The following is a 13582-nucleotide window of genomic DNA, read 5'->3' as shown; positions in this document are numbered from 1 at the left end:
GTGCAGTGGGTAAGTAACAAGCAACGTCTTTCCAAATCAAAACATGGAGATATGTATAGAAAACTAACAATTTAACTGAAACTGGTGACCATGGAGTTATGCAGCAGAGCACTCTCGCTTTTCTAAGAAGTGCACTGAGAGAGTGACCGCATGACTGAAGAGACCAGTAATGTGATAAAATCCTCTGTCCTTACCTCTCACTTCCAATTGCAAAATATTTTGAAGCATGAGTGAGTTTTGCCCACTTGTGGCAGTTTTTGCCAATGATAGTCATGGCATGGTTTTTTCCTCTGTGTGATTCTTAATTCTGCCAATGCCTAGGTTTTCTAAGAAAAAAAAAAAAAAAAAAAGTAGGGATTCTGACAGCAAAACATTAAATGGTTAATTTTTCTCAGGAAAAAAAAAGAAAAATGAATGACGTTTCTGAGTGGCACACGCTCAAGTAGAATTAAAGAGCTTTAGCAAAAGTTTTGTGAGAGGCTGGGTGACATTACTTTCACCACAGTGTTATTCAGAAGAAACCATTTCATACATACATCCGAGGCTGAGAAACTGCTTCTGCTCCAAGGCAAGCTGAGGAAACCAGAACATGTGCAAGCAGATGATGTCGTACTAGACAGGGTTCACCAGAGCTGGACATTACATGCAGCAGGTACTACGTAACACTTTGAGGAAGCCCTGAATGGATTACAAAACTTAGTACTTCTTTCCATTACTATTGCTGACCATTGATATTTAGCAAATTTTATTACTTTGTGCGTCCACTAGGGTCTTTCAAAAGGTGGAAGAAAAAACTCAAAATTCTTGAGCACTCCAGACAGGGGACTTTCCTTTTAAATATTTGTATTCCTATCAGATGAGTTAACATTTTCCAGCCACACTCACTCCTGGTACCCCTGGTTTAAGGTGTTCAGTTATCTGAATTAGCAGGGCTTGCACAGGTGTGAGTGAGGGCAATAATTAGCCCATTCATTCCACAATCTGTGCTTCTTTGAGGATCCCTGGGGAACATATTACTGGCAGCAGGTATTTGTAGCACTTAGTAGTTTCATGTTTAAAGCTGAATACAATATCTCACTGTGTAAATCTCCTAGGATTAACGCTTTGATTAAATCTGAGGCTGGACATACTTGCCCCGGAAGAGTGGGGACGAGTTTCCTTTGTGTCTATCTGCACTTTATAAGCAGAAGGAAGAATGGTTTTCCGAGGCTGTGGGTTGATCTGATGGGTACAAAGTGATAGCCCCTTTCCCAGCAACATGCCACTGAATTCATCTGAGTTACAACTCTTAAAGAGTTATATAACTCTTAAAGAAAAGGCAAATACCACACAGAATTTAACAAAATGTCAATAAATCCTTTATTTCTCACTTCTACTTTTGGCTGAGTTACTGTTCAGGTGAAGGGAGATCTGCCTGAGGAAAGACAGCAGAATTTCATGTGCTGTATGCTGCCAAAGCAGAGATGTTGGGAAGAAATGTTTTGGCGAGTGGATTGCTCATCACAATACAAAAGTTGTTATAACACAGTGAAATTGTGACTGTTAGACAGAGTCAGACTCTCCAAATCGACATTGTGAGGCCACCATTCCAATGTTTAAAAATTCCTGTCATACATACCCTTATCAGATGACCTTATTTACTTTCAGCTACAGTTATCTTTACTCATACTGCATGACTAAGATGGGTGGAGATATCTGCAGAAAAGAACTTTTCTTCATTCACTTCTAGGAGCTGCAATACACATGCTGGGAAAAGTAGTCTAGTCTGGGGTTTCAGAACCATTTAACACAGATTCTATTGATCTTACTGAAGTTCATAGGAATTTTATAACATTCTGAACTCTTGAAATCCCATTGCATCTGTTCTTTTGATATTCAACACTTACATTTGCTCACTTTCTTCAGAGTTCTTCTATTTCAGCTAGCTTCCAGATTCAAGACATAGTTCTCTGGGTATAAAAATTTTGTATGCTTCCTTTCTTATGAGCTTGTCTTGTCCTTAGATTCTTCTATGATGAGATGCAAGTCCCAATGAAGATTTTATCATACATTATTTATTCCCATATATGGATTTCCTTGTCTAATAAAGATTGTTCTGTAGAATCTGGCATGTTTTCATGAAACCTCAAGGAGTACCATATTTCAGCCAATATCTTCAGAAGTTATAGATAGAAGAAAGGAAAAACATATCCCTTTTAGACAGTGAGGAAAGCATGCCAGTAAGTTAGACTAAGAAAAAGTATTTAGGGAAGATACATTCAGCATGTTAGACAAGATTTCTGAGATAATCCATGTCTTTTTAATTGCATGTAGACGAAGGAGTGCTTATGGTTTATATGCAGTGCTAGATACCTGCACAAAAGTATAACAGGAGTGATAAGGCGAAAAGTGATGTCCTATGTCCAGCCAATGACTCATTTTTCCTCTAGACCCTATCCTGTAGTCCCTGTAGAATTCTATTACTTGTGTTTTCATTGGCTGACCCAGGCACCAGTTTTCATAAATCCTGAATGTTTCCTTTCAGTGAAGCAGAATCATAGCAAATTTCAGAATGAATGATATTCTCTGTAAGCAGGAAAAAATAGAATAGGAACATCTAATTACGTTAAACACTTGTTGTCCACTGAATCTGTGATAACTGATTTCATATACAGACACTTGGTCTTACTCCCCTTCCTGTTTCCTAGGTGTGCTCAGAGTTGGCCTCTAACATTTCCTGTGATCAGCTTTGGTGAATTCAGTTCATGGCTTAAACTGCCACTGCCAGTTTGTTTGCTGATTTTGTTTTTTTATGGGTTTTATGTGAGTTATTACTCATCAGTATGACTAGTCAAGTGATTTAACAAATGAAGTATCATCCAGTGAGCACATACTTGTACTTCAGCCTGACTAAACCAGCTGTCAGGGATAACAGCTGCTGATTCACGAAAGGAATGGAAATATATCTTTGTTAAATCGGAGCATATCCACCAAAATCTGTCCTAAATGAAAATGACTGACTATGGTCACGCATCAAATAACCCAAGGGGAAATCTAAGGGTTAGGAGGAGCTTAGCAATCACAGAAATCTGCTCTAAAAGGAAAGTTGTAAAGAAAGAGAACATTGATTCTATTTGATTTCATTTTCCAAGATCCATGTATTGTTCAAGGAATTTAAAACACATTGTAGCATAATAGTTGAAAAATTCCATATACAGATCTGCATTGTATTCTACATCTGAGAGTTTTCATCGTAGTCCTCTGCATCTCATCTCTTGAGATGTTGTTGTCCTCCTCTTCTTAAAAGAATAATCATACACATCCTCACATGCCCTCATTTTCACAGCCCTAATCATTAGATAGTTGCAGTCCATATAGGTTTAACATAGCAAATGCTATTACAGAAAATGTAGAGAGGAAATAAAAAAGCTGTCTTAGAATTAATTTATTCAAGCACTCTGTAAAGAATTGGAACAAGCAACCCCCCACAAGAGGATTTATTCCACAAAATTCCATCTCTAATGACTCAATCATGAACTTCAGTGGAAACTCACAGAATATTTTCATGTAATTAGTAAGGTCTTACTTAAACTTTTCCAACTAATGGCTTCATGGATTTGAAGTATTATTTCTTTGCATAATAGATGCCAATATATTTTTTTTCTCGCATAGGTAGTTGATTAAAACAGTTACTTCTACTTACTTATTTATTGCAGCATAAATTTGAATTATTCATTCTGAAACAACATTTACCACTGAAATTTGCTTTTCCCTCCTGAAATTGTAGGTTTGTCTGAAAGTTTCTGTTTCTCTTCCTGCTCTTTCAGTTAGTTAGTAGTTTCTTTCAGTAGTTAGATATATTCTCTGCCAGGAGGTAACTTAGAACTGCTTTTAGAACTGTTTTGATTTTGCAAGGCATTCCCTTTAGTAGGCTAATTAATCTGTCCTACATAAAATGGAAATGATTCTAGGAATCTACTAAGGTTGTTCCTTTATGTAGAGTAGTAGTAGAAAATTTGTGGTATCAGAATTTGAAGGAAGTTATCCTGTACCTTTAAAGAGCAGTCTGGCTTTCAACCGTTCTTCAATGGGAGGAAATGTAGTACTTTTACTAAAACAAAGGATAAAGATCTATTTGTCTAAAGGGAAAAAAAATAAGTCCTAGATAATAATAAGAAACATATATTGAATATAATAGATAAGTCTCTTAATAGAAGCAAGGAGGAAAGAATATTCCAGGGATTTGATCTTGCTCTGTAATGTCAAAGGGTAACTTCTCACTGACTCCTAAAGACATGAAGTCAGGATTTCATTAAAAACAAAAACTCAGGTAATCTAGTTGTATTTTGCTCTATAACAGTCTCACAAACTAGCTCAAGATTTACAGATTGTATGACAGTGACATGTGAGATGGTAGGTTAAATATAACCAGAAGCCAACAACTCAGCACTAATTATTAGCAAAGAATACACCACTGCTTATTTTGGATTTCATGTCAAGAAAGAAACAAGACTTGTCTCACAAAAGCTGAAAATCTAGATATCTCGAAAAGATTTGGGATGTCTAAGCCAAAAGTATGGTTACTGTGTCTGAAAATATGACATTTGAAAGAAACAAAGAAAAAAAATCCCCTTTTAATTTTGTCTTTATACTTGCATTGCTGTTCTATTGTTCTATATACATTCTAGTATGTAACTACTGATGATACCTCCCTAAACACTATCATAACCCATCTTTTTCCTATCAGCAGGACTAATGAGCAGAGATGGCTGAATGCAGAAGAAAATTGAATTATTTCTTCCCCACACTAAAACAAAACAAACAAACAAATGCAAAGCAGCTAGTTAGAATTCTTTTCAGTTTGTTTTATGATGCTTTGTAGGAAAGGCTCCTCATTTTCATGGAAACTATCTGGGTGATTTGATGTACTTCAAAGTATCATCATAAAAAGTAAGACACGTGGTATTGGATCCCAGTTGAAATTATTACTTTTCCTGTTTCATATTTAAAATAAAATCCCTTCATTAAGATAGAGCTGTCTTGCTCACAACGTTTTTTTTCAGTAATTTCATCTTCTCTAAATCTATTCTTAACAGAAATCTTCATTGATTAAGAAAATGTGATTTATTTTTTTTTACTCTCCCCTCCTTTCTTTATTCGTTTAATATTATTTTTCCATTTTAATCTATAACAATGTATTTCACCTATCACCAGTTAGCATGGTCTTTTTTCTCCTTACTTTTTTTTACTACATACATAGAAACCATGGTGTGTCTCAGTTAGGAATATAGTCATGACAACCTCCATCATCAATAGAGGGAGGGGACAGAAGTCTCACTATGCAGGCTTGAATTATCCTCTGGAGGTCTCTCTCCAGAAATTACAAAGAAATCTGTGGATGACCCCATGTGATCAGGCACTGAAAGCCAGGTTGGAGAGAACAAGCTTCAGTGCCTTATGAAGCACTGAAATCACAGGGAATGAATGTTACATCATCTCTCTTTAAGGTGATCTAGATTGCTTATTATCCCCATGTGAGGACAGTCTTACCACTTTAACAAGACCTCAAAAACCATTGAATATATTTCATCTATTTCTAGCAGTTATCAGCTGCTACACAAATATTTTGCTCTTCTCAAGTGTTTCAAAAAATGAAATTGTTGGAAGCAAATAGCATATCATGGCTTTTTTTTTTTTTTTTTTAATAGCATCTTATTCTTCTCTTTCCTTCTTCACTTCATATTACCTTTTTGGAGGGAGAGGGGGATAATTTTCTCTCTCTTACACGTTTTAATGAGATGTCATAAATAATTTTTCATGATTTTATCAAGATTAAAAAAAAAAATTTTAAATAGCAGAATTGTAATGACAGCCATCAGAGGTGGAAAAATATAAATCCTTCTACTTAACATCTAACAAGCTGTTAGTCTTCCAGAATGATTGCATTCTACAAAGTAGAAAATCATTAGTATCATATTCCATAATATGCGCCATGCATAACAAAATGTTTTCCAAACACAGTGTTACTAACAGTGTAGTAAACGCAGGAAGAGAAAATAAAAATATCTATTGCATGAAATATGGAAAAGAGATGGAAAAATCATGAAATAATTTGGAAACACTTAAAAAAAAATTAAGGTTGATGTAAATCATTCATCCAGACATACACCAAATATCCTCCAGATATTGTGAAATCTATCTTCATACCCACCTATCCTCTGAGGAGTCTATTAGCTCATTACTGTGTGTTTATTAATTACCATTTACAATACACACTACATAGCAGCCCAAAATGCATTAAAGATAAACAAATAGAAAAAGTCCTGTAAAATTACGTAATGCATTAAAAAAAAAAAAACACCCAAAGACTGACAGACAGGCATATTCTCATAAAAAGAAACATTTCAGTTTAAGAAAATAATAGGAAATATAAAAAAAATAGTAGGAGATGATATTTTATCTGAGAAGATAGATTGCAGATGATCTGTTATATTGTGGCTGATGTTTATAATGGCTACATAAAGGAATATCTTCATTATCCTTCAGTAGTGCAGAGTGGTTTCACATATATTTTTCAACATCATTGAATATTTCAGTTGTAAGCTAAAATAGACAGTAATTTAATGTACTTCTTTTGCACATATTCATGGATTTATACTGATTAGCCAAGCAATTATGTGTTGACAATGAAAATTTTATTCAAAACTGTTCCTTGATAAATAGAAAGCTCTCTTTCATTCACTGCTAAGTAAGTAAATGGAGAAGACCAAAGCTTCCTAATGTAATTCCCAAAATATTCTTTCCTGGACCCTCCTCTTAAATTTATTATTTCTTTTTATATCTGTAATTTATTTCTTGAGGGAAATATTTATTTTCTGTCACTACACTGAGAAGTCTATGTTGAAACAAGTGACTCCAGGCAAGTAACAATTCTACAGCAAAAAATGGTTTCCTCAACATTGCCAGATATTAAGCTGTTAAATGAAAACATTTCTCCAGCAAAAATGGACATTATTGTGAGCTACAACCAAACCAATATTTCTAGGTTTGTTTGTTGATGTAAAAAAGCAACCTTTCATTCTTGTTCACTGAGAAAACCTTACTGCAGAAGTGGATTCTTCTCACAAGGTTCAATGATCTGTGCATCTCCACACAGTATGACCCGCAAAGGCTGTCAGGAGAGTAGTAAATCTGTGTCTCTAGTCTGAGTGTCTTTTGATGACAGTAACAGAACTCCTCATGCTGTACATACATTCTCAGATACTGATGTACATTGTTGCTAGTGTTCCATACACAGCTCCTACAGACTTTCATACAAATGCAAAAGCTCAGTGTCAAAGTAATTGCTGTGGGAACATTCCTTTTAATTTAAGATGTCCTTTTTAAAAATAACTGCAGAAGCTCAGAAGGAAGCTAAAAAATAAGCTGCTTCCTTTCAGGAAGCCAAATGGAAATGTGCTGGAAAGCTTGCATTATTGTGTAGTTCAAAATAAGGGAAAAATATAGAAAAACTCAGCTCACACCAGAAAAACTGAAGAGCTTCAAATATTTTTTCTAGACCTGTTACTGTATGTAAATATTAACTTTATTAAGATTCTTAAAGATAATTTAAAGAGTTTAGTCCAGTAATCCCAGAGCCAACAGTGAAAGAAATGGGCCCTGATATTCATAGAGCTCTTTGGTAGCATTACTTAAGATTTAATATGAATAAGTTGCCACATTAAGTATTTGAAGTGAACTTGAAAGTTTCTCTTAAGTGTTCACAAGTTACTGTATAGCTACTGTATTTTGAATTCTTTCAATAAAAAAGTGTGGTATAAATGTAGGGAAGAAAGCAGATTGTTCATCCTCTCTTGAGTTTATAGTTAGTTCAAGACAGGACAAATCATTACTATTAGATGGAGCTGCCGCTGCACAAAAAACAAACTTTGCAGGAATTTAATATGTAAAGTCATCATTATCACTGACAGATAGATGACCACACAAACATTTTTTGTTTGTTGTAACAAGTTGAAAATGTTTATTTTCATAATCCTGAACATTTGCAAAATAGAAAAACAGAGAAGTACTGGAGATTGTTGAGTTTATCAAATGTGTCTCTGGTCTCAAGATCTTACAATTAATACTGTGAAAATGTTAAATTTACAAAATAAGTGGAAAGTATTCCTAAATTTTTAGAGAAGTTTGGGCATTTTTGGCACATCTACTAAGAACCAGATAAAGCATCAGTAACTCTTCCCTGATGTTTGAATATTTACATTCCTTTACAGAGGTAAAATACAATGGATAACAAAGTGCAGGTAAATGCACATATGGCTCAGGTACTTCTGTAATCCTAGTATGTGATCTTGTGGTTTGTTTGTTGGTGTGGTGATGAGCTTTTTTCAAAACTTAGGAAATTCACTGTTCTGAGAAATCATCTATGCATTGTACCTATCCTTTCAATGTCTTAATACGTATTTCCTTATCTTAAGGAAATCAGAAAAAAAAACTAAAAACAAACAAACAAACAAAAAAAAAACATTGTATCAAGATCACAATGCCCTTAAAATAGAGCATTTTGAATTTAAATTTTACCAGAGGGAAAACAAATATTTTTGAGAACTAATAGCTGATTATCCTTTATATTCCTGTAATTATATTCTTCTGCAGCAGTGTTTTGCTTGTAGTCACTTGGAAAACTGAAGTATTTTGTAACAGAATTGGTTAAATTTATCTGATGATACAAATCCTGTAGGCTTAAATTCCATGGAAATTCGTGGGACCAGAATGAACATTAGCAAAATCAGAAGTAGTTATTTTGTAGGAACATTTACATTTACACTACATGTTAAAATAATTTCTTTTCCTTGAGAGAATAGTTTTAACATATATTCTACAAGAACTTGCTGGCAGTATTTTATTCAGTTTGATGCTGACGATTTTGGCCATTTTTATACTTGTGCTGGAAGGACCTTCCCACCGGAATGCCAACTCAAGTTTCTCAGCACGGCTCAATAGCACTGTTCTGTGAAATCATTTATAACATAGACCATCTCTGTATATGCTGGCAAGAGATATATCCTGGTAGTGAGAACACAGTTTAAAAGAGTTCCTTTTTAAAAGTTTCCAGGACAAGAATAGACAAAGCAATTTTTTTTCCTATTCCACTTGTTCAAATTACAGCTAAAATTATTTCTTTAAGGCACAATAAGGAAGTCATTTTGTTTTCAGAATGTTGTTCCCATCAAGGTCAGAATATAACAAAATGAGAAAATATCTTGCTACAGTGGATGATCAGACTTGAGAGGTAGAAGTTAGTGAGTTGTACTCTGTCTGAAGTCCAGTAGTAAGCAGCATTGGGGCTGGTCTCAGTTTCATTAATGTCACTTTCAATTATGTGGAAGAGCTGAAGATAGGCCTTCTAGAGTTTGCAGATGACATCAAATTGAGGGGATCAGTCACTATAGTGGTGGAAAAGGGGGAATTAAGCATGCTGAATGAGTGGTCCAGCAGGAACAAGGCTCTTCACAGAAGTGTTTTGTGGTAGGGTGAGAAGCAACAAAACAAAGCAAAATAAACTGGACATAAGAAAGTTTTTTCCCAATTAGAATAGTGAGACTTGCCTAGAGAGGTTGAATCATCCTTTGAGGTTTTCAAGACCCGACTTGGAAAAAGCCCTGAACAATCTCGTCTGACTTCAAAATTATTTTTGTCCAAAAGAAGGTTGGACTGGAGACCTCCTGAAATAGTTTCCCACTTTAACTATCCTGTAACTTGTGATTGCATATCTTTTCTATTTCTTCATATTGTTAATTTCCCCATTTATAGCATTTAGGATAAAGGTTCTTCCAAACACATATTAGACTTTTATTTTTCTACCTCAATCTGGGAGTAGCGATGGTGGGAAAACAACAAATAAAACAGCAAAACAAGAGGCATCTGTTTCTTATATATCAGTTTCAAACTTAAACAGTTCATCTCTTTAGTAACGTCCAAAATGTCAACGCCTCGCTGAATGTTCATCACGTCAGCAATTTTTAACTTCAGTTGAATGTCCTTGTGTATTAATAGATTATTTAGATTTCCTTTTTGTGTATTAGTTCTTTCTGACACTCATGACTTCATTTTGACAACGTTTCTCTTCCAGTATTTGAAGTAAATGTTGTATCAGTCTGATCAGCCATTTCTTAAAATATCCAAGCTATTTCATTTCACACTAGTAGATGAGACGTTTCTTCATTTGGACTGGGAGATTTATCTCTTCTCTCTCTGTCATTGTGTATAATTTCCTGTGCTCATTTTATTTATTAATAATTGGGCTCATTTACTAATTGGGCTCTAATTGGGCTCATTTACTGCATCCTCTCTGTCATAGCTAAATCATAAACAAAGTCTAAAAAATTATTTAAAAAGCTAGATAAGTAGATAGATAGATAGACAGATCAATAGACAAATAGGTTAAAATCAATCCTATTGCTTTTAGTTCATACCTTTGGGTTGTTGGGGGTTGTTTTTTATTTTTTTTATTTTTTAACTTTTTTTAATTCTCTGTTGGCATATTAATTTACTCTCTTTCTGTAAATGATTTATGACTAGTATCCTGTCATCTTCTAAAAGATCATCTCCTAACTACTGTATTTCTTATTTCAGTATGAAGTAACACATTTTGATGCTTGTTTCACAGCATTCCTCAGCTTCTATCTCTGCTTTTCAATAACACTATACTCTTTAGGTGCTAAACCCAGGTAAATTAAACATGATGTGAGTGAACAGGTATACAACTTGTTCCAAAAAAAAAAAAAAATAAAAAGAGGAAAATAGTCTCACTGCATTTTATTGATATCAAAGACTATACTCAGAAAGTGAAACAGTGATCTTTTAATAAGACTTTCAATATATTCATCTGAGCCCAGATCAGGTTTTCCTTTTGCCCTTTGACTGCTTATTGCATAACTGTGTGTAAAAGGCCTCAGTCTAGTACTGTCAGTTTGAATGCATATTCTTAAATTCTCCCTTTTTGACATAGCTCCACTTAGGAAAATCATACTCAGTGAGGATATTGCTTCCCCCTTCCAAGGACTGAGCAAGGCCAATGAAGAAATTTCACTGTGATTTTAAGCATTTGTGTGCTGCATTTTTTGATCCAAGATGTCAATTGACATGCGCTCAATAAACTTTTCATGAAACAGATTGGCAGTACTCTGGGAGGTTCAATGTTGGCTATGTTGGCTATGCTATATTGGCACCAAGGCTTTTTTTTTTTTTTTTTAATTTTCAATTTAAACTTATCCTTTTTGTTATTATTATTATTATTACAATTGGCAAAAAGATTTGGTCTTGATGATATTCACTAAGATGTGTTGAAGAAATGCTGAGTTTCAGCTGAAAAGGTTGTACCAAGGATCACAGTAAGAGGGACAGAAATAGAGACTAACTCTGTGGCTGGTCAGTAAGGATACTAACATGAGACACAAAAGAGCCCCATTACAGCTCTTGATTTCTGGATCTAAATTTGAACTAGCTGGAAAACATTACTCTGAGTTTGTCAGAGACTGATTGGCATTAAAAAGTTCAAAAGGTTTCTTTTTGTGCCAAGGTGGAATAAAAACAAAATTCTGGAGCCATGTAATGACTATGGAAGAGCACTGTCATCCCCAGATCAGCTGTCCCTGATTAGGGCTGCTTCCTGTCAACTCATAATGGAGGGTTTTAGCCAATAGCTGGATCTTCCCCATAGGCTGCCAAACATTTCCTCATGGAATAGGCTTTATAGTGGACTGATTGTCAACTGAATAGCAAAATCTAACTTCAGTGTGAAAAGAATTATCCTGCAAGAGGAGTATGATCCTAAGTGTCACATATACAAGACAGCAACACTGAAGTACTTCTAAAGAAAGAGGGGAAAAAATGTGATTGACAAATCTCTTGATCACTTAATGATTAGAAGTCACAGCTGACAGAAAGAAGAGAAGGAGGGAGGAAGGGATGGAGAAGGGAGGAAGGGAGGAAGGGAGGAAGGAAAAGAAATGAGAGAAAAGAAAAAAAGGGGAAGGGGAAGGCAGAAAAGGAAAAAAGGAAAAAAAGGAGAGGAGAGGAGAGGGGAAGGGAAGGGAATAAATATCCAGGAAGAATTTACAAATCATTATTAATAAAATAGAGGGGAGGGGAGGGGAGGGGAGGGGAGGGGAGAGGAGAGGAGAGGAGAGGAGAGGAGAGGAGAGGAGAGGAGAGGAGAGGAGAGGAGAGGAGAGGAGAGGAGAGGAGAGGAGAGGAGAGGAGAGGAGAGGAGAGGAGAGGAGAGGAGAAGAGGGGAGAGGAGGTAACTATTTGGGTCCATCAGCTAATATGAGGTTCTGATGGCTACAAAAGGATGGAAAGTAAATCAAAATTGGTCAAGGTAACCAAATAGTCTAGTTTCAAATTAATGTAAACTCACACTATTCTGAGTACTATGATAGTGATTGCTGGACAAAACTCCACATGACTCCCAGAAATGGCATTTTTACTGTTGAGATTTACAAATGCAAACATCTATTCACTTACTGCAGACCTAGATTGTGCTACATTTGAAAAACAGTTACATTTCTAATGTGACTCCTCAGTAACTGTAAGCCTATGATCTATTTTGCAGATATTTCCAAGAGTGATCAATTACACACTGAAGTGACCACTACTGTACATTACATTAATAGTATTTTTCAAAATTTTTTTGCTTTCCAGTAGTTGTGAAGAACTTATGGATATGGATACCTGAGCTGCATTTGTCAGGAAATGCTGTTTGTTTTGTTTTCAGTGCAGAGCAAACTTGAAATCTCAGTTTGATCTTTGCCTGAAACACTCTGTCACTGGTGTATCATTGTTACATTAGAAGACACATTGCCATAAAAATAATGTACTCTCACGTGTTACATACTTGCCACATTCATCCATATAGAACTATCTGGATTCCAGGGAAAAAACAAATCTGATTGAACACTTTCAACCTGCATTGTCCCTCCCAAGCTTTAGATACATGGCACATATTTTAATCATGCACACATGCATGTAAATTTTTGCATTGTACCTTTTGGTTTCATTCATTACACATACCCAGACATCTACCTAATGGGGTATTAAAGAGAGATCATAAGCAGTTAAAGCACATGTGCAGATAGTACAAAGTTCAGAGAAAAGTTCATCTTGCTATGCAATGCTAAGGAGTTTATATACTTCTGTATATAGTTCACAGCAGTCAGTATTCTGAGTGTGCATCCACCTAGATCTAAGTAATGTAAAATTCAGAACCCAGGAATTTCTATTTCTTTCAGTCTTGAAATAAAATGACACTGAAGTAATTCTACTTGTTGGAATCCCTAGTCTCAAAATATTTATTGAAGGAAAACACTTCTTTAAACATTTTATTGAGACTGCATGAATGATCTTGGTTCAGTACTTTAGCCTCTTAGAGGTATTTTTTTCTTAGAGGTATTTTTTTCCCCTATATTCAGCACTAGTGAGGCCGCACCTCGAGTACTGTGCCCAGTTTTGGGCCCCTCACTGCAAGAAAGATATTGAGGCCCTGGAACGTGTTCAAAGGAGGGCAACAAAGCTGGTGAGGGGTCTGGAACACAGGCCATATGAG

This window comes from Lagopus muta, chromosome 1 (genome assembly GCF_023343835.1).
Source record: "Lagopus muta isolate bLagMut1 chromosome 1, bLagMut1 primary, whole genome shotgun sequence".
Classification (NCBI taxonomy): Eukaryota; Metazoa; Chordata; class Aves; order Galliformes; family Phasianidae; genus Lagopus; species Lagopus muta.
This window is presented reverse-complemented; position numbering follows the sequence as displayed.